General features: G+C 40.1%; 1 protein-coding gene across 16 annotated transcripts in view; it reads right to left on the reverse strand.

The window, feature by feature from the left end:
* LOC122563699 (adhesion G protein-coupled receptor L3) overlaps window positions 1–21476 on the reverse strand; it is a 681177-nt gene that overhangs the window by 571795 nt on the left and 87906 nt on the right. The window lies entirely within an intron of this gene.

Below are 21476 nucleotides of genomic sequence, written 5' to 3' on the forward strand. Positions count from 1 at the left end.
ATAGCCAAGCATAAACCCACAGATGATGACAAACAGCAATAAATTTATCAGTCCAATGATATCATTTTCAACATCAACATGATTCTTGTTGAAGGGAAAGGTACTAAACACTGCTCCCATTAAGGTAGCTACCGTCTGTCTATTTCATAACATCCCTTTCAAAAGATGCTCTCAAATTCTACAGGGTGTCAAGCTGCAGAAGCAGTGACTCATCAGCACTTTCAGTACCAGCTCCAGTGCCCATTCTTAAAAGAAACAGCTCCATTCAAACTGTCAAGATTAGAGTGGTGCTGGAAAAGCACAGCAGGTCAGGCAGCATCCGAGGAACAGGAAAATCGATGTTTCGGACAAAAGCCTTCAAACTTGGCAAGTTTGATCCATCAATGTCCACATGCCCAATCACCTTAAAGTGACAAAATATCCACCCACTGAGTTGGATCCCATCATTCAATGACTGTAAAAATTTCCTTTCGTCAACAGACACCATGAATTTGCTGGCCTGTGTGAGAGAGCAGGTTTCATTCCTTTGCTATTCAATCTGCCAGTACCAAACTAAACGCACAAATCCAAGGGAAGCTATATTGACACTGCTATCTATGACAGCAAATGCTTCCCTCACTCAAAAGGAGCATCATCTCATATACACCATCATTGGTCAAGACCATACCTCAACGTTACATATCAATGGGCTACAGTTCTGAAAGGTTTTGAAAGGCACTGTGCGAATGAACAGTCAAAGTAAAAGAGGACACGAGTGCTCTGAGGGTGGGGATACCTGGTGACCAGGTGGAGCCCAGTGCTGATGTAACCATCATGTGCTGCACTTGCTTCTATCATTCTCTGGTTAAGAAACTTAACGGGAAAATGGCTGAGAAAATGCCAAGGGTAGGGAGAGACAGTATCAGTTGGATCAGTGAAAGGGTAATGCTAGAACAGTGAAGTTGCAAATGCATGAAACATGTTGTTTGTTACCACTTTCTGGTCTAACACATTGGAAATCAAGACCAGAATCATCACAAATATTAACCACTTTGTAAAGTACACAAAGTTCTTCAACTTATCTGACTTTCAGACCCAGATTGATAGAAAATGGAAAACAGGTTTCTGTCCTGAGCCAGAATTACTATTTATTACAAGTAATTAGACCTTATCTACAGATAGACAGTTATAAACTGACAGCACATAACACTATTCATTAAAACTCTAATGCCATTACAAACTACCCCTGATTCACACAGAGACAAGCATTTAAGATTAAATAGGTTATGGAAAGAGGGAAAGACCAGAAAGTCAGTTCAGTAGTCTGTGTTCCCAGTTGTTGAGATGATCTTTATGACTCTTTGTTAGCTAACACCTTGCTTCAGTTGTCATCTTTATCCTGTTGCCTCCATTGATTGGTGCGAATAAAGAGTAAAAGGTGAAGTGTAAAACCATTTTGAAATGTTAACTCTGGTTCTCTTGTCACAGATGCTGCCAGACTCGCTGAGTTTCTCCAGCATTCTCGGCATTTGAGATCTTGGAGATTTGGTCATCAGGTTGTGGATCAAGTTGTCAGCTTGCTCGCTGAGCTGGTGAGTTTGTTCTCAGATGTTTCATCGCCATGCTTGATAACATCATCAGTGAGCCTTCAGTGAAGCATTAGTGTTCTGTCCCACTTACTATTTATGTGCCTTATGTGGTGGGTGATATAATTTCCGTTTCTTTTTCTCAAGGGGTCCAAATCCATATGTTTGTTAATGGAGTTCTGATTTGAATGCCAGGCCTCTAGGAATCCCCGCACACGTCTTTGTTTGGCCTGTCCCAAGATGGATGTATTGTCCAGGTCGAACTGATGTCCCTCTTCATCGGTGTGCATGGATACCAGTGATAGTTGATCACGTCTTTTGGTGGCTAGTTGGTGGCCATGTTCCCTAGTGGCTAGTTTCCTGCCAGTTTGTCCAATGTCATGTTTATTGCAATCCTTACAAGGTACTTTGTGTATTATGTTTTCTTCTGCTGGCTTTGTGTATAGAATTCTTTAAATTCATCAGGAGCTGTTTTAGTGAGGTAGTGGGTTTGTGGGTACCATGATGCCTGGTGGTCATCTCTGACATGTCTTTAATGTATGGTAGGGTGACTAGAATATCTAGGCATGTTGTGTCTTCCTGTTTAGATCTGTTGTGCAGGAATCAGCAGACTGTGCTTATTGAGTAACCATCATTCCGGAATACATTGTATAGGTGTTTATCCTCGTTTTCGCATAGTTCCGGGCTGCTCATTTAAATAGTGTCCTGATGCAGCTCCATTTGTGGGTGGTTGGGATGGTTGCTTCTGTAGTTGAGTATCTGGTCAGTGTGTGCTTGGCTTTCCTGTAAACATTGGTCTGCAGTTCTCCATTGGCTTTTTGTTCTGCTGTGATGTCCACGAAGGGGAGTCAATTACTGATCTCTTCCTCTTTGGTGAACTTTACATTGGTAAGGATGTTGTTTAAGTGTTTGTGGGTTTCTTCTAGTCTGTCATGTTTCGTGATGATAGAGGTGTCATACACATACCGGACGTAAAGTTTAGGCTGGATTGTGAGAGTCTCTGTTCATTCTAACCCCTGCATAGCTGCTTCTACTTTTTTGGTGAAACCATTGGCGTCCTATTGATTTGTTTGTATATCTTGTCACTGAAAGGAAGTGAGTTGTCAGGCACAGGTCCAGTAGCTTGAGGATGCTGCCCTTGCTGATGAAGTTGGCGTTGTTGGGTTTGTATCCCTGGTTTGTCTAAAGTAAGGCCAGTGTTTCTTTGGCTAGGATGATGTTTATTGATGTGAATAGGGCCGTCACATCAAAGGAAGCCATGACCTTGTTGTCCTCTATCTTGGTGACTTTGATGGTATTGAGGAATTCCTGGGTGGACCGGATGGAATGGGTTAAGAAGGGATAGGGTTCGGGTTAGGATTCTCTGTGCTTGTTACTGTGAGTTTTGACCTCAGAGAACAGATAGACCATTCCTGAACTGGGAAGGAACTGAACATTCCTCTCTCTCTGTAATTTGTTCCCATCTCCAAGCTGCTCAGTTGTTGGCAGGGAAAAAAAAAGTCTCCATCATTGATAACTGTTACTAGTCTGTCGACTAATCAAGCTTCTGTTGCAGCAAAGGTTTTATTGGTACATCCCCTCTGCTCCAAATCATCTACAATTCAAACTGCAACTACTGCTTTTTCCATATATTTCCATAATGTCAGCAGTAGGTGTCAGCTTACTTATTTTGCAAACTGTAGCCACTTTTTCTAAAACAAATCTTTCTCATTTCAGTCTCTAATTAAAAGTAGTACCAAAACACGCAATCCTTATAGCTTCCAAACTCCAGCTGCACTTAATTTGCAATCATTTCTTCACCATTTCTAATGCATACAGAATGAATGCGCATTAGGCTTCAAATGCTAGTCAAAAGCTGTTTGAACCAACCATTAGTACTTACAAATCTCACACTCTCATCTCAGTGGTGCAGAAACTAAAGGCCAATGTCCACCTTGATGCATATGCCACAACCAGGGACACAATGGATCAGACAATAGAGTTGCAGAAGATGTGGTTCCATTGTTTGGACTGATTTTGGATTGCCTTCCAGTATAGTCCAATCAAGGTGTGCTACATCATCTTGGTATGCTGTGCTCTGCACAACTGCAGCAGGCAATGAGATAATATGATGGATGCTGAGAAACTGAAAAATTATTCTTCAGAGGGAGACAAGAGCACTAAGGAACTGGAAGTTCTCAATGGCTATGACAAATGAATTAGCCCCCCCACCCCCCCCAAGCCGTAGAGAACCCAAATGACACCCCCATTCTGGTAGATGAGACCTGGGTCAGCAGACCATCGTGGAATGGAAAACAATTAGTCATATGTCAGCATTTGGGGTTGTATTAGTGGGGGGGAGGGGGCAGGGAGTGGGGAGTAATTGTGGCCTCAACTCACTTTGTTTGTATCACCTTTTGCTGTCTGTAAATAAAGTTTACGTTTTCAATTGTCTGATTGTTTGCCTATACTTGATGCTTCCCTATTTGACAAGCTATGGGTTTCTAGGAGGCATTGTGGACAGAATATCTGTGAGAAGTTGCTTATGTGTGGATATGCAGCTAAGGACAGGTAAACTGTGGCCTAGTGTTTAAACAGTAACTAGGATGAGAGAGTAGAGTTGTACTGTGTGGTGTTTGAGCCATGCCATTTTTGTGCTATGAAACATGGCTTTTTGGCCACTGTGCCACAATGTCTGATTGCTAACGCTTGTCCTGGTGCACAGTAATCTTTCAAAGATGTCAAAGGTGCAAAGTATATCCGCTGAGTAGCGAGTTGTTGTGGAACCAGGGCATGGTAAGATGGGGCTAGAATCTGAGAGAGATGCTATAGGGGAGGGCGGGCCAGTTAATGAAGGGAGTTTGGTAAACTAGGATGAGAAGACCCACAAGCCTCATGACAAAAAAACCCTCCAATAAATTCTTCACAACTGGCATTTAGCCAAGCAAAAGTAAATTGCAGCCCGCTGAGATAAGTGCTGAACAAAGGAAGTGTCAAAACAATTCTGCAAGGAATGTAAGAGATAAAAAGAGGACTGGAAAACACAAAACCAATGAAAGCTACAACATTTACAATAAATTATGCTTTTCAGACCACTGAAAAGTATCCAAAGTGATTTTTTTTGTGGCTTATGCAGTAAATGGGATTAACGGCAATAATGTCAACAAGTAGACAACGATGATGTCAAACGATATTTGGTCATATAAAATTGTATGAAACCTGTTGGAAAAAAGTTCCAGGGAAATCCTCCTTCACTACACTTTTGTCCAAGTTTAGAGTTGCGAGTCTGCACTGGTGTGATGATGTCCAGTTACCAACTGCCCACAACTTCCAGAACCTAGCCATGATATTATTTCAAAACGTGGCCTAATCTAAGCCTTTACTAATTTTTTTAGAAACATTGAAATTTACACCAGGTCCACCTTCTACGAATGCTCAAGGAAATGTTCTCCAAAGCAGCAGACAAAACTTTACACCGCCAGCAAGATTAGCTTTTGAGGCAGGAGCAACCAGAATGCATTTTACCATTCTTCAACTGCCAATGTACTGACCTAGACACTGAACATATTTCATTTAGATTAACTGAGCATTTATCGAAACAGTGGCCATTCCATCCTCAGTGTAGCTCCCAATATTCTCATTGCAGATTTTAGACGAGTGGGATACATGGGCTCTTGTTTCTGTCAAGAGCTTATTTATTACATGCAGAGTTAGATCCTTAAAAAAAAATCAGCACTGGCCAGTCAAAACCACCCAAGTAGTTGCAAAAATTCAATGAGGAGGACACCTATACTCATCAATAATAGGCAAATGAGACTCAAACATCAAGCGATTTGAGTTTTGTGGTCAATACTTTTGTGGGCAAAATGAGTCCTGCTCTCAAGAGAACAATCTACCCAATTCAGGCTGACCTTGTTTCAACACAAACTCCAAATTTAGATATGAAGTTGTCAAAATAAACTGGTTATCACTATAACAGTTTGGATTTTTGTACAGTATTTATACCATAGCATGAAACAAAGAAGCTGGATTTCGTCATATTTTTGGGTGGATTATGTCGTGCTCCCAAGAAAGGATCACCAGAAAATGGTCATGGTAAAATGGGGGCAGTTAAAGGTGGCACTCATTTCAACAACTGCCTCCTTCCAATCACTTTAAAACTGAACAAATGAAACCAGCTGGAGGAGAAAGTGAGGACTGCAGATGCTGTAGATCAGAGCTGAAAATGTGTTGCTGGAAAAGCGCAGCAGGTCAGGCAGCATTCAAGGAACAGGAGAATCGACGTTTCGGGCATAAGCCCTGAAGAAGGGCTTATGCCCGAAACGTTGATTCTCCTGTTCCTTGGATGCTGCCTGACCTGCTGTGCTTTTCCAGCAACACATTTTCAGCAAATAATACCAGCTGCCTTGATTCAATTACACCTACAAGCAGCATATTGTTTGGGCTCAGATACAACCAAATAGGATACTTACTTCTCAATTACTTAAGCCTCGATCATCCTACTGCTAGAATTCCCTAGCACCTTAACAGTGCTCTTACCCATTTCCCTATTCTGTGATACTTGCAAGGTATCACTGACCCACTAATTCACTATTTGAGCCCATATCCTTTGCTGCACTATCCCCCACCAGCTTCCCTGCTCTAGTCACAAACCTCCTTTTCCCTCAGCGGTTTATTTGCTTTCAAAATTATCAACTTCAGTCAACCCAGACTTTTGGAAATGCCAAGGCCTTTAATTAAAGCGTTTTTGGTGAAGGCATTAAAAGCCACCAAACTCCATAACTGTTTAAAATTCTCTCAATTCCATGTTGTGTTTAATGGTTGCAACAGACCTCACACATAAATACATCCATGTGAGAGAGATCATTTGACCATACCAAACCAGCCAGTACACTAAGGGCATCGTTGCCATTCTCAGGATCTCCACCTTGCCCATATTACACAATGGTCTATTTACATAAGAACCAACAACAGAAAAACTTGAAACCAAGAAAAAGGGCAGAATCAAAACAAAACCCAAAATACTAGTGCCCCCAAGCAACTGCTGGGATGCTCACATATTATTTTTCTGTTCTCTAAGCTGTTCTAGAACCAACACATCACCATTAGCCTCAAGCTGCCCCAGGCAATTCAACAAATCTGTCTGAGCTTTCATGCAACTTTGATCTCGCCATGATTTGCCAATTGATCAATATAGTACGCTGAATTACTGGACAACCCACAAAGCCATCAGTGTTGGGGAAAATAATCTTCTCTATCCACAAAGGTAGGTCTGTCAGTTCCTGTCACTACCATTGGCTGATTGAGTGCAGAATTTCATATTGACTTCAAAAGGGAGAGCTTGTCCATAGCGATTCAAAGAAAACCCTTTATTTTGTTTTGCTTAGGACACATATGCAGCAACTCCACCTTATTCACAAACATTTATCACCAGAATCATGATTTTGTTCTGCAAGTCAGTACATGGAGTGTTGGAGTTGGGAGGTCATGTTGTGGCTGTACAGAACATTGGTTAGGCCACTTTTGAAATACTGTGTGCAATTCTGTCTCTCTGCTACAGGAACGATGCTGTGAAACTTGAAAGAGTTCAGAAAAGATTTATCAAGATATTCCCAGGATTGGAGGGTCTGAGCTGCAGGGAGAGGCTGAATAGACTGGGGCTATTTTCCTTGGAGTGTCAGAGGCTGAGGGGTGACCCTAGAGATGTTTATAAAATCACGAGGGGCATGGATAGGCTAAATAGACAAGGTCTTTGGCTCAGGATGGCCAAGTCCAAAAACTACAGGGCATAAGTTTAAGATGAGAGGTGAAAGACTTAAAAGAGACCTAAGGGGCAACTTTTTCACATAGAGGGTGGTCCGTATATGGAATGAGTTGCCAGAGGAAGTGGTGGAGGCTGGTACAATTACAACATCTAAAAAGCATCCAGATGGGTATATGAATATAAAGAATTTAGAGGGACATTGGCCAAATGCTTGCAAATGGAACTAGATTAATTTAGGATATCTGGTCAGTATGGACAAGTTGGACCAAAGGGTCTGTTTCCGTGTTGTACAGCTCTATGACTCTAATAGTTAATTAAGTAAATGCAACTGGGTGTATCTCACTGCAAATTAAAATCACCCAAGTGTTAGTTTTGAAATGAACAGGGTAAATGCTTTTTCTTTTGAAAACTTCAAACTTTGCAAATTCAAAGTGCAGCGGACAATGACAGATTGCTTTGTCCTATAACAAGAACAACTTGCAATTATACGGAACCATTAACATAGAAAAAACATTTCATGGTGGCTGGAAGTGTAACTAGTTAAAGGGATCCTAAGCCAAAATGGAAATGCAAGGGGCTGACTTGCTCAAAGACATGGGCTTCAAGCTAGATCCAAATAAAGAGAGAGGGGTGAACTGGGCTATGGACAGAATCACAAAGCATACAGTCTTGGCAGTAGAACTCATAGCTATCAATAGTGGAATAATAGACGATGGAGAGCATACATACAAGTAGTTACAGGAAGGGTTACAGACAAAGTGTTTAGGGTAGAGAGGGAAAATTGTCGTTCCAAACATGACACACAGGGAGGAGCAAAATCATGAAAGGATATTATGTAGTTTCGAATTGTTGAAAATAAGTAATATGAAAACGTACCTAAATCAAAGGAGTGTGATTTACAGGGGGGTGGTTTAGGTACGTTTCACATAATTTATTTTCAAGTTTGGATTTAGAATGAGTGGCATGAGGGTTTGGCCTCTGTGTACAAGGGGCTTTAATGATTAACTAGTCAGCATTTCTGAAGCCAGGGTTCTTTTTAAATAGCAGAACGACAGAGCAATTGTAAGAGTGAGAAGACTCAGAATTTTAGGAGCCAACAGGCTAAACATTGAGAAGCATCAGCTCACTTTCTACTTAAAAGCAAATTGCCCGATGCTGAAATCGATAGTTATGGTATCGATGGAACTATATTTTTATGGTACATTTCAAAATATTTCAAATTGTATTATATTTAAATAACTTGGTTTACTTTCTTTTTTATCTTTTCAATATAAACTTCTGTTTTATAGATAAAATCAAATCTGCAGCATCACGTGCTTCTGTTTCAGTGGAAGATTACCACATTAAATAAAACAACAAAAAAGTTCCACCAAGCCAAATTTCAGTCAAAGATTTGATCTGTCCAGAAATAACTGGCATTATGACAAGATTCAATTAAAGACATTATGGACAACGGTGATGAGTAAGACAACACCACACTGTGAGCAGACGACACCAGTAGGATTCGTCAAGTTTAAAGGTAACAAAGCAGACATCCATTAGAATTTTCACAGCAGACAAACCGAAGTAGAGATAGGGATGGGCAATTTTGATGACATGAAAGTAGAAAGACATTCTTATGGGAACAACGAGGATCAGAAACTCACGACCAAGCAACAGGTAGGGCCTACTGGTATAGTCCATTTGAAGTTTGTGACTGGAAGGGTGAACAATTGGTGATGACCAAAAGCGGGGACAATCTCTTGGGAAAACTGTGGTTCATCCAACATTAGGCATCGGTTAAGCAGCTTGACAACACAGAGGAATTGGAAATCAAGACAAATGCTAGCAAGCAAAAGCTGATATTATTGACACTTGCTGAAACTGACACAATGGTGGAACCTTACGCTCTCTCCTGATCTCAGTTTGATGGTGGAGTGGGCATTTTAGTAATGGGTGTGTGTGTGTGTCCCCATCTCCACCTTGATCAATGCACAAGGAAGACAAGGAAGGCTCATGGACAACGTTCCCTCACTGCCACAAACATAGACCATCAAGTGGGGCAATGAAGCAAGAAAACATGGAAGCTAGGAGCAGCAGTAGGCCATTCAGTCCCTTTGGGCCTACTCCACCATTCCATCTGATCGCAAATGGCAAAAGAATACTGCTCCTCAAAGTTCAATTGGGCTTTAATTCTTGACCTCTCCGCCTCCACCCTACTCCGACCTATCACCCTCACCTTGACCTCTTTCCACCTATCACATTTCCAACGCCCCTCCTCCAAGTCCCTCCTCCCTACCTTTTATCTTCTCCTGCTGAACACTCTCTGCTCATTCCTGAAGAAGGGCATGTGCCCGAAACGTCGAATCTTCTGTTCCCTAGATGCTGCCTGACCTGCTGTGCTGTTCCAGCAATAAAGTTTCAGCTTTAATTTCATTTGAATATTTGCCTACCTGTTTCTGAAATTGCTAATTGATGACAGAATAGAATTTCAGAGTACAATGTTCCCACCTCAAGACCAGTCGGCCTGGGTTTAAGACCTGTTACAGAGATGTGTCACAACATGTCTGGACAAGTTGGTTACAAATATCTTGAGTTCCAGGAGTATATCATTAGAAGCTCTAATTAGCTCACCATTTTTGACGCAAGACTGGACAACAATGCATTTAATCGTATGAGGCATCAGTTGTCAACCTCTGACATTCACGTGTACAGAATTTCCAACAGTGCCTGCTGGATAAAAAGCAGAATCAGGAGCTAATTTTCGGTTTCTTACACCAAGGTCATTGAAGGGTGCATCCCGACAAGGCTCTGACAGATGAAAACTAACTCAGGAGAGATCTGCACTGAATACATTTCCATCATTAAACACTACTGTTGGAGATATACCAAAAAGGAAACCTCCAAGTGTGACAAGAATGTTGAGGTTTAGGCACTTTAATTAACTCAGGAAAATTAGACTCAGTTACAGCTTAATTGCAAATGTTGGATATTTTAAAACCTCATGTTTGAATGCAAGATGGTCAAATCCATTGAACACTAATAACTAAGAATGAAGATGAAACAAAATCAAAATGGTGTACAGCCAGATCTGGCCTGAATAACCAATGCCAGAACTGGCCCGGTAGTCATGGAAACTTGCTGAAGACCTGCAAAAAATGCAATTTTCAAGTTTTCCCAACAAATGGCAACATGAAATCATTCCATACAACTGCACTGAAATAAACTGTGGATAAGCACTCAAATGATAAGCAATTCCACAACTCTGATAGGTCTGCTGCTCATTAATCTGTCAGTCAATCCTGTTTTGCTGCTCCTTAAATAAGCTGCCATTAACAATAAAATGAACGCAAGTGCCTGACTGTGGCATCACTGAGTAGTCTAGCTAATAACATAACAGGCCCATTAAGGTTCACTTAATATCTCAGACAGTCACTATTCATTGTGATAAACTGCAGCCTTTGTGCATTTTACTGTACAAAAAAACAAATAGCTGTATTCATTTGAACAGTTCAGCTATGTAAGTCAGTTTACCCGAAATAAATCTCACCCTGGCAACAGAGAAAGGCAATGATTCTTCTCTCCAAGTGGCCATACTAGCTGCTCAGTTCAACCAATACAGATTCCAGCTACTCTTTCACTCCCCTACAACTATCCTTACTGCCAATCCGTTCAATATCCTCTCTGTTGTTCACTTCATTGGAATTAAAAAGGTCTTCAACTTTGGCCATATTTTGAACTCTGTCAAATACATTTGTAGTTACTATTCTCCATCAACTTTCTGTTTCCTTTCACCAAGTAAGTGAATGACACCAAGAACAATCCCATACCTTCATCACAGCAGTGAAGGTCTGTAAACTAAACATCAACCAGAGACTTTCCTGACCAGGCTCCTGATTAAGTGTCAGTTCAGTAAAAGTTCTGACAACACAAGACCTTCAACTCCAATCAATAAAAAGATGACTTGAAAAATCTTGTGAATTAATTTGAGAAGTAATTCGAATGGAGAAAAGGTATAACCTGTTCATTTTAAATTATTTGTGGTTTACTTAGCATCAGCCATTAGCCGTGCACATTATAAGGTATTTCTTCATGAAAATCTACTAATTTTGTTTGAACTTTAAAGTCACAAATTCATGTAAATAGACGCTATTGAAATTATTCTACTTATTTGATGCTTCAAAGAGAGATAAATTTATATTTCAGTGTCTACCACATAGCAAGTGAATTTATCTTCAAATCATCAAGTTTTGTTTGTGTATTTAGATGCATGAAAATATATGTCAATCTAGGTGTACATAAAAAGCTCTGTCCAACAAGCTGGGTAGATAGCAAGACTATTTCATAAATATTTTGAATCGAAAATAAGAAAGAATTCAAATTATATATACAGTAACCCCAATTCATCTCTAGCCCTAGTGTTATAATTGCCATCAAAAACATCTCAACCAAAATCAAATTCTCTATTCTCATCATGCAAAGGTATTCTCAATGGCCATTTGGATTGGAACAGGAAGAACAGAGAGGCTGAATGGGTTTGTTTATACTAGAAATAAACATTGGCTTTCGTAGCTACACCTACTGGGGCCAGAGGTAAAACCACAATCTTTAACAACTTCCCAAACATTTGCAATTGCAAATTTATCCTTTCGTCCATCTCAACCAATTTAATGGTTAAGCAAACACAGATTAGAAGCGTTTTGCCAAAAGCATACACTGCCACTTTTTCTCTTCATTGAATGTTGCTGAACTTAAATTTCAATTCTGATCGAGATAATCTAAAAAAAAAGTTAGAAATAATTTCCAAATAACAAGGTAAAGAGTTTTTTTTTAAAAAATGCATTGGAGAGCCCAGATTTCAATAAAAGAAATGCTGTGCTTATAAAACCCTGCTAGAAGACTGTAAGTAGGACAGCATTTCAAGGAGCACACGTGCAAACATTAAATAAAATAATGCTGAAGATCTGAAATAAAAACAAGTTCCAGAGAAAATCAATATGTCTGGCAGCATCTGTGAGAAAAAAAAAACAAATTTAATGTCAAGTCCAGAGATTCCTCTTCAGAACAAATGAAATGTGTAGATGAATAATATCAATGAGATGGGTGAAGAAATAAAGAGTAGAACATCCAACCTTTGCAGGCAATACCAAGTTAAAATACATGGTAAATTGTGTACAGGAGTAGAAAGCTTTAAATGGACTGAAATTACATGAATAGTTTAAATTGTGGCAGATCAAGTTCAGTGTGAGAAAATGTGAGGTCGTTGACACTTGTAAAAGATTAAAATCTAAGAACTGTGAGGAACAGAACTTGCCAATTCTTTAGCAGACCAGACTTTCATGTGACACTCATGCTGTGCAGCCTGCCATGGCCCACATTGACTTTTCCCATACAACATTGTGCTCTTTATCTGATGGTGTATGCTGTAGGTGTGACAATGATGGTAAGGGGGCCATACAGTAACATGTCGAGACTAATTTGTGCAATTAGTCTCCGGGATACCCGTTTCATAGAATTGTCCAGGAGAAGCAGAAAAGTTCATCGCTGCTGGGAATTTCGCAAGGAAATGGTCAAGAAATGCAAGTCAGTCCCCCAGTCAATCCGGGGACCGAGAGGTACTGACAGACAGGATAGTGAAAAGAAAGGCAGTGCTGCATTCAATTAACCAGTGAAGGGGGTCATACAACTAGACACAGCCAGCCTGGTCTAAGATGGTGACCCAGGTAAATGTTGTGTCACAGGGAAACACAATATAGAGCATTTCAAGAAGATGATTTTTTTTTAAATTTATTGACGGGAAGAGAGTATCACTGGCCAGGTCAGCATTTATTACTCATTTCTAATTGCCCAGAGGGCAGTTAAGAGTCAATCACATTGCTGTGGGTCAAGTCATGTGTAGGCCAGACCAGGTAAGGATGGCAGTTTCCTTCCCTAAAGGGCATTAGTGAACCAGATGGGTTTTTCTGACAATTAATAACGGATTCATGGTCACCATTAGATTCTCAATTCCAGATTTTTTTTTGGTTGAATTCAAATTCCATTATTTCCATAGCAGGATTTGAATCTGAGTCCCCAGAGCATTATCTGGGTCTCTGGATTAACAGTCCACTGATAATACCACTTGGCCACCACCTCCCGTTGATAATCTTCTGCACTCCTCCCTGATAGAAGCTGCTGTCTTCTCTCCTAACACCATATACACAGAGGGTAAACACTCACCAAGATTGTCAGTGCACACACTACTTTCTGAAGCTCATGACAACAATTCTCATTATGCACACAATATGTGCACTCAATGGCTCACTCATCCTCCCCAAACTGAATCCATGCTGCCTACATGATTTCTACACACTCACTGGAGACACCTTAACATCTCTCCTGCTCCTACGTCACAAATTGTTCGCCCATCGACTGTCATTGTACTTAGCTTCTCTCTTTTTCTCACTGCAGAAAGAAATTGCTGAGTCCTCTTGGACTTGGACTCCTCTTTCCACAGCAGCCACACTGTAATCCCCGGATTGGTTGCACCCAACCTTCAGAATTGACTATAAACAATCCCTAGGCTGTAAACAGACGAGCCCCTTCACTGCCTGTGAAACTTTGTGACAAGCTGTTATCCCAAATAATCACTGCACCCCTTTGACTAACAGACCTGGTGATTTGTTTGAATCACATGCAGTGTGTCTGCCATTTAAGCTGATGGTGTATGCTGTAGGTGTGACAATGATGGTAAGGGGGCCATACAATAATATGTCGACCCCCTTTGACATGCCAGTGCTCTGAGCCATGACAAACTGATGCCTCTTGCTCTGGTCTACGGTACAATGCACGCCACAGCTAGTGACCTCCAAATAAATGCAAAGTCATTGGGCACTGAGAAATTAAGAGCCAAAAGATTCATCCTGTGGGGGCGCACAAGATGGATATGTCCCTACGGACAATGTGGCCTGGCAGAAGCATTACTGACTGTCTTAAGCTCTAAAATGAAACCTAAAGGACTGAAAGCAGTCATAATGATGTGCTGAGGCTGATGGTTTGCCATTGATGACTTGTATGGATGCTCTGTAATGAAGTCGGAATTGGGTGAAAGCCCAGAGAAGCAAACAGTAATTTATAGACACCAAGTAGTTGCTCTGATTCTCATCAAGAGACTCGGTGCCACATAAGTTTTTGTTTTGTGGGACATGAACAACGCTGGCTGACCAGCATTAATTGCCTGTTTCTCGCTGCCCTTGAACTGCTGCAGTCTATACACTCACAATGCCCTTAGTGAGAACATTCATTGCAGAAGGAGAGTAGAATTGGGAGCTGCACAGAAATTTGCCAAATTTGGCTAATAATGAGATGCAAATGCATATAAAGAAGGCAGTTATTGCTCATTAGCAAGAGATTCTCAGTATCATGAAGTTGATTTTCACTGGTATTCCCAACTTTCTTGTCAATGCCTCTGGACTTGGGTGTTTATTTGCAAAAGTCACTAAACAGTTTGCACGTTCTCCCCGTGTCTGCGTGGGTTTCCTCCGGGTGCTCCGGTTTCCTCCCACAGTCCAAAGATGTGCAGGTCAGGTGAATTGGCCATGCTAAATTGCCCGTAGTGTTAGGTAAGGGGTAAGTGTGGGGGTATGGGTGGGTTGCGCTTTGGCGGGGCGGTGTGGACTTGTTGGGCCGAAGGGCCTGTTTCCACACTGTAAGTAATCTAATCTAATCTAATCTAAAGGATATAAAAGTGCAACTCCAAAAGGCACAGGTCAAGGGAAACCTCAAAAAAAGTGACCGGCATACAAGAGAAAGCAAAACTATCGTGAGTTTTTGGACCAAACCTGAAATGGACAGAAATTAATGAAGAGAAAACAAAGCTCTGTTAAATTCTGAAAGACCTCTGGGACTGTTTGGCAATCAGGCACCAAAATGGTTGCCAGTGGGCTTTTGATTAGTAATAGCAATCCAATCCAGGTGCGCTCGTCACAAGGAACTGCCTGAAATTCAGAGTCTAGTAGCTCTGGAACTTTGTATCTCCCCGGAAGATTACATAGTGTCTGAATGGTGATGGAAATGTCACAGTCTGATACAAATAGAAGCGTGAGTGTTGTATGGGATAGCATAAGGTGACACAGGGAGCAAGTAGATGGCGTGAAGGAACTGAGGGGAGAATCAGAGCTAGAGGGTCTCTCTCGCTTCATTTTAATTGGGACAAAGTTTCACATCACCAAGATGGACCTTGCACTCAAAATTAGTATTAAGTCATTTAGGAGTGAAATGACAAAGCCTTTTTATACAACTGAGGTGGAAATTTGGCACTGTTCACCTTAATACTAGATCCAAGCCCCATTACCACATCCCTCCACCTCCCGAAAAATTCAAGTTTCAAAAGAATCCAAATGTGCAAGACAGAAATTGACAGACTTTGTTAATGAAGGCTACCAAGGAACATGGAACCGTGGCAATTTCATGGAGTTTGAAGGAAGACTTGGGTTGAATGATTCATACCTGCTCCTGTGTAAAAGAGAGCACTCAAGTCCGTAGCCCTGTCCAAAAACAAAACTGGAATCTAAGTTGAATGTACAGAGAAAAAGAATAAAACAAGAGTCTAATAATAAACAATGAGTCTACATTAAATCTTAATAGGGCCTCAACTGGAATTGTCTGTGAAGTATTGGGGTCTGCACCTTTGGAGGGATATTGAGAGGCATATTGTCGGGATAACGTCAACAGTGGCTTTGGCTGGAATAAAGGGAATAGAAATACAAAGAGATTTGAAAGATTGGTTTTATTTTTAAATAAGGATCTTGCAGAATACAGATACAATAAAAAAAACTTCAATTCGTCAAAGTCTAAGAAAGGTCAAAGAGCAGTGAAGTACAACAAATACAAGATGAAATGGAGGAGATTTAGAACAGAAAGTAGAAATAAAGTCCTATAAAACCAGGTACAAACTAGTATTTAGAGAGATCTATATATTTAGAATATAAACAAAGTAACAGATTTTTTAATGGTTTGATAAATGTTGTTCCATAACTATTGCCTGAACACATTTCTTTAGTGCTCTACCTCAGTCACATTCATTTGGAGCACTCATAAATGAAGGTTAAATCAATTAATGTGCAAGTCTTTTGTATTCTCCAACTGACTAGATCACATTCAGCCCCAGATCTTTGGGTAACCATCCTCTAAGGCAGACTTCAGGACATACAACAACGCAGAGTCACCGAACATAGCCATGTTCAGTCCCCATGAGGGCAGCCTCAACAGGGATCTTGGGTTCATGTCACACTACAGGTGAACCCCATTACACTATACAATACATACTGACCAAATACTGATCTACAGAAGCAATCATCCCAACACCCAGAAACGAAGCTGCATTAGAACATTTTTTCAATGAGCCAACATGTGCTGCAGCACAGAGGAAGTATGCAGAGCAGAGGAAAATCAGTGTATTCAAAAAGAACATATCCAATGAACATAGTCCACCGATTTCTCAACAACAAACCCTAACAAGCAGACAAAACACGTCCAGAAACCCTAGCACTCTCCCCTACATCAAAGACATCTTGGAAATGACTGCCAGACTACCCAGACCTCTTGGCAGCCTACAAACCCACCAACACACTTAAAACAGCAACTGATGAACTTGAAAGACCCTATACAAACAACAAGGAAAACTATTGTCATTTACAAAATACTTTGCACGAACTGTAACAAAACGCTACATTGGGCAAACAGGCAGAAAACTAGTCACCAGGATACATGAACAAGTCACAAAAAGACGTGACCCACTCTCACTAGCATCTTTACATACAGATGAGGAAGTACACCACTTCGACTGGGACAATACATCCAGCCTAGGACAAGGCAAACAGAGACATGCACGAGAATTCCTAGAAGCATGGCATTCCAACTGGAACTCTATCAACAAACAGAGTAACTTAGACCCCATTTACCATCCCCTGAGGAAAAAGAACAGGGAATGACATCACCATGGGAAATGACATTACCACAGGAAATGATTTCACCAATCCAGGGAAACCTAAACACATAAATAGAAAGTGGGCCATGCCACCAGTGCTTCATCCGGAGACTCACTGATGATGTTACTTAGTATGGTGAAACTTCTGAAAACAAATCTTCCAGCTCAGCGAGCAATCCTACATCCAGAACCTCAACCTGAGCTACAAATCTTTGCAAAACTCGCTAACTATATACTCTCTCACATATACACACACATTCGCACTCTCTCTCTCTCTCACAGGCATATACTCACTCCCAATCTCTCAAGTGCACACACTCTTGCATACATGCATGGTCTTATACACAAAAATTCCCTCATTCACACACACTCCCTCTCAAACACACACACATACACACACTCTCTCTCTCTCTCTCAAGAGCATGCGCACGCACACACACCCATGCGCGCACACACCCACACTCTCTCTCCTCTACACACACACACTTAAATTTTTAGGGTGACTTTGCATCTGCAGATTTGTATTTGCAGATACATTCTATGTTGTTCAAAAAGCACACAATCTGCAGACAGTCAGTCAGTGATATTTTATAAATTCCTACTTTGGCAATAAAACCAGTCTGACAGATACAAACAGACTTGAAATATGGCCTCACACCTAAAATACATTGTATGACCAGAGGTGCCACCTTTATTCTGATAAAACATGAAGGTATCTTGGGGCAGTGACTTGAAAGGAATTCTGGGATTTACATATTAATCAATCAAAACCTGCACCTCCACTCTAACTGATTAAAGACTTAATAGCCATCTCGGTTTGTTCAATACATTCCTATACGTTCTATGACCTTCGATATTTTACTATAAATTCCGTGTCCGATGTTTTCTCTCTCACTAGCTGTTTGAAGAATGAGAGAAAGGGCTCCAAGAGCTTGTGGTTTCAAATAAACCTGTTGGACTATAATCCGGTGTTATGTGACTTTTGACTTTGTCCGCCCCAGTCCAACACCGGTACCTCCACATCATTGCTTTAAATATATGAGCAAATATGTGCGGTCCCATGCTAGAAGATATTCTTGGTAAGTGGGGTTGAGTTTGTACAATTATGTATTTTAAAAAAAACATCATAAGTTCAAGAGCTAGAACTAATCAAATAAATCCACATTAAAGATTACGAGGAGGGATGTGAAACAAAGAACGATTTCTCTCGACTGAGATATAGAGTGCTACATGCAAAATGAGCAGTTAATGAAGCAGCAAACAACTGAGGAGGCATTTTTTTCTGATTAGGAGTTTAAATCATCTCTTCATGTCTCACTCACATTTTGCATGTGCAGATAAAGTTTATATGAATGTGTAAATTGCCAATGTGCACCTTATGATAAAATCATAAATTCCTATAATGATCCTACTTGAATCACACCCTTTGATGAAAAAGGTTAATTTTCACCGGGTTTGGATGGCAAATCAGTTCTGGAAAACTCTGCAGCAGCTTTCATTCTGTTGCCTCAACTGAGTCAGAATATCACGTCAAGTTTTGTTGTAGAACTTGAACACAAGGTCTAGATTGACACGTCTGTGCCATATTATTCATGCAAAAGTCTTGACATTAAATTTCTTTCAGTCAGAAACTATCACGACCAAATTCGATTTGTTTGCGATGGCCTTTACGTTTGAACAGCTAACCATAAAATCTCACCTGACTGATTTAAAAGTGCATTTCTTGCTAGGATTTTCAGCATAAGAATCAAGATTAAACAATATGCACATATAAGTGAGCTGAGCCCTGGATCTTGCTCATCTGCTTGACACAATTAAATTCTGAACAAAAACAAAAGGTAGCACAGAGGTTTATTTCCTCCAGCAATTTCAGTGTTGAACCTGTGTGAGTATTTATATTGATCCATGCAAACCTCAAGGTTAAGTTAATGTTTATATTTTTAAAGCCCAAATTGGACAGATACTGTTCAATTCAATTAGGAAAGTAATGTGATTACACCCATCCTAAACATTCGCTACCTCAAAAGTATCAACAATAGAAGAGCTTGAAGATTGTTCTGTGAAGATAAAATGGCTGTATGTGATATCACTGGATTTGACCTGAGGCTATAGATAGCATGAATTAAATAAACAGCAGACTTGTGGAAAATGTGATTGAATCAAGCAAGAGCATACAATCATCCAGCCGATCCTGAATTTGATAAGATACAAGCTGCATCTATTGTTACTTAGATGCGGTCTCCCAAGCAGAGCGACCTTGTTTGAGAAAACGTTCCAAAGAACTGTGACTAACTTGAACATCCTTTTGTTGTTTCCTGGCTATGTCTGTTTAAGGCTGACCACAATGACGTGAGGGGAACTGATTTAGAGCAACATCTCAGTCTAATTGTGTGAAGATGATGAACATACTCTAGGATCCCAATCATTCTGGGTTAATGACTCTCTACCAATATTAATTCAGCTCTCATCGCCAAGTCACGCTCATTAACTTCAGGCCAGTTTTTCCTGATGAGGTCATCGACATGTTGACAGGGGGAAAAAAAACCCAAATTCTTTGTGATGATTTGATTTAACAGCAATTCTGATGACCAGAGTGACAGAAATTTAACACATAACAGATCAGTCATGGCATAGTTCAACGTAGAAGGACAGGAGAATTAAAACATTTGATGGACCCTGTATTATTATGTTGCTGAGTTGCAACGTGATATGACCCTTTGCATCCCTTTAAGGAAACAATAGCTGTCTTTCTGAAGAGGAGGTAATTATTACAAAATTGTGTGAAACTGAGAAGAAACCAGCAGGGTCACCTTCACTGATAAAAATTTTAAGTTTCTCAGCAATCACTTCAGGGGCAGTGCACTTGACTGGTTCTTGATTAAACATTATTTTCTTCGTCAGGAGGTAAATGAACGTGTGTGAACAGTTGCAACAGAAGTATTCGACTAAGATGTTGAGGAAACAACAGAGAACTGCTCTTCCTCTGCACTACTTAAGTTATGTGTTTGTAAAGCAAAAGGCAATGCGTCTCTCCAAAGAAGTTCAACCGTAGTGAACATTAAAAAATCCATTTTATACTGTAAACTATATTCATCTTTACTTCAGAAAAGTTTACAAGGTAATATCTTGTTTTGTTTTAAAGGAATTGGGTAATTTTCCTGCAATTTAGATCAGTAGAGAAAGAGGAGGTCTGGTTTATGGACAGCTGAACTGGGAAAGCAGAATGGCCAATATCGCTATCCATTAATATTTCTGGAAGCTATAATCAGGCTACCTTCAGCTGACAACAGTGACACTGAGAAATCATAGCTCTCAGAGATGAATAATAAGAATTGTTAATCCTACCTTAAAATAGAATTAAAAAACATAATGTTTCAATGAAGTTAAAGATCACACAATATCAAATCATAGTCTAACAGGTTTATTTGGAAGTACAAGCTTTCAGAGTGCTGCTCCTTCATCAGGATTATAGGACACAGAATATATAGCAAAAGATCATAGTGTCATACACTGATGGAATATATTGAATAAACCAAGATGGTTGTTAAGTCTTTCATCTTTTGGAATGGAAACACTTTAAAAAAACTGAACTCATCATGATCATACTATTAATCTTATTTCCAACATCATGCCTGCTGAGGGTTGAACATGGTTGCCAATCAGGGCGAGATATCATAACATTCCAGTTCTCTCCTTTTTACTTAGTTAATTTATGATATAGTTAGCAACTTTTCATCAAAAGATATTGTGTTTTCTTCAAATTGGTACTTGCTCTTCCTGCTTAATTAATATTTGAGGCTTCACAATGAACTTTTCGTCAGTCAATCAGGTGCAAGTTTGACAGTTGAAGTACAGTGGGTTTAGTGTGCAGAGTGAGCCTGAAGTTTACACAGTATATACAGAAAAAAAAAACAGCTGAATTTCAGGGTAAGATCAACCAGTGCAAAATTACCAAATTCAACCCAAATACCAATTGATGTAATAGCCAGAAGTACATAACATTATAAGTAAGACTGAAACCTTTCACAAGAATTCCTACAAGAACAGTGGATCAAGGATATAGAATGTGTAAAACAGTGAATCTCCTTTTTTTTGGTTAATGTACTCCATTTCAAATGTATCACTGATGTGAATGCAAACTAAAACACCTCGTAATGCCCATAGCTTGAGAGTCCTGCATGGTGGTGAACCAATATTTTTATGAAAACAAATATTTACACAC

The sequence above is a fragment of the Chiloscyllium plagiosum genome, unplaced genomic scaffold, assembly GCF_037043375.1.
Source record: "Chiloscyllium plagiosum isolate Xiang-an unplaced genomic scaffold, Cpla_swu_hap1 HiC_scaffold_2, whole genome shotgun sequence".
Lineage (NCBI taxonomy): Eukaryota > Metazoa > Chordata > Chondrichthyes > Orectolobiformes > Hemiscylliidae > Chiloscyllium > Chiloscyllium plagiosum.